Genomic DNA, 1279 nt, shown 5'->3' on the forward strand with positions numbered 1-1279 from the left:
TAAGACAAGTATGGATTCCCAAGAGACTAATTAACTGTGGGTACAAAATGTGTAAATAGTTGTATTTTGCAGAATAAAATGGTCAGATACATAGAAGATTCGGAACGGTACCTAGACAACGGATGCTCAAGGCGCATGACTAGAAACAGCAAGCTGCTAACCGATATTTTGAAAGAATCTGGTTTAAGGATTTTTTTCGGTGACAAATCTAAGGTTAAAGATGTGGGCAAGGTAAGATTGTCCATGGTAACCTAAAAATAAATAATGTGCTACTTGTTGAAAATTTATGTTATAACTTGCTTAAAATAAGTCAAATGTGTGACATATGATTCACTGTTGAATTTCATAAACAAGTATGTCTAGTTAAGAATCAATAGGGAAGTACCTTGTTGACAGGGCATAGGGTAGGAAATATTTATAAAGTAAAATGGAAAAATAAATCTAATAACTCTATTTGCATGATTGCTAAAAGCGACCAAAACTGGTTGTGGCATAAAAGATTAAATCATTTGAATTTTAAAACAATCAATTATATTTGCACTAAAGAGTTAGTTTAAGGTATTCCTAACATGAACTTTTTAAAAGACAAGATCAAATCAACGTTCAAAAGTAAAGGAAACACTCAATCTAAAAGATGTTTAGAACTTTTACAAATGGATCTCTTCGATCCGGTTAGAGTAACCAGTTTAGGAGGAATGAACTATACCTTAGTAATTATTGATGATTACTATAAGTTTACTTGGGTTATTTTCTTAGTTTCCAAAGATCAAGAAACGCCAAATCTTCTCAAAATGCTTAAAAGAGTACAAAATGAAAAATATGTACGTGTTAATAAAATTAGAAGTGATAGAGGCACCGAATTCAGTAATAGAGTATTGACTTCGTATCCTGAGGAATCTGGTATTAGACACGAGTTGTCTAGTGCTAGAACTCCCCAACAAAATGGCTTAACTGAAAGGAGAAATAGAAGCCTTAAAGAAGTTGTCAGATCCATGATAGTCGATTCAGGTGTTGCTCAAAAACTTTGTGTAGAAGTTATCAATATAGCATGTCATACTCAAAACCGGTCCATGATTAATAAAAGTTTTGATAAAACGCCTTTTAAGATTTACTAATGTCAAACTTCCTAATATCCTATATTTTAGGATCTTTGGCTATAAGTGTTATATCCACAACAATGGAAAAAATTATTTGACCGCTTTTGATGCCAAATCTGATGTTGGTATTATGTTAAGATATTTTGCATTTAGTAAAGCATATAGAGTTTATAATAATAGAA

Source organism: Impatiens glandulifera, unplaced genomic scaffold (assembly GCF_907164915.1).
Source record: "Impatiens glandulifera unplaced genomic scaffold, dImpGla2.1, whole genome shotgun sequence".
NCBI classification, from domain to species: Eukaryota; Viridiplantae; Streptophyta; class Magnoliopsida; order Ericales; family Balsaminaceae; genus Impatiens; species Impatiens glandulifera.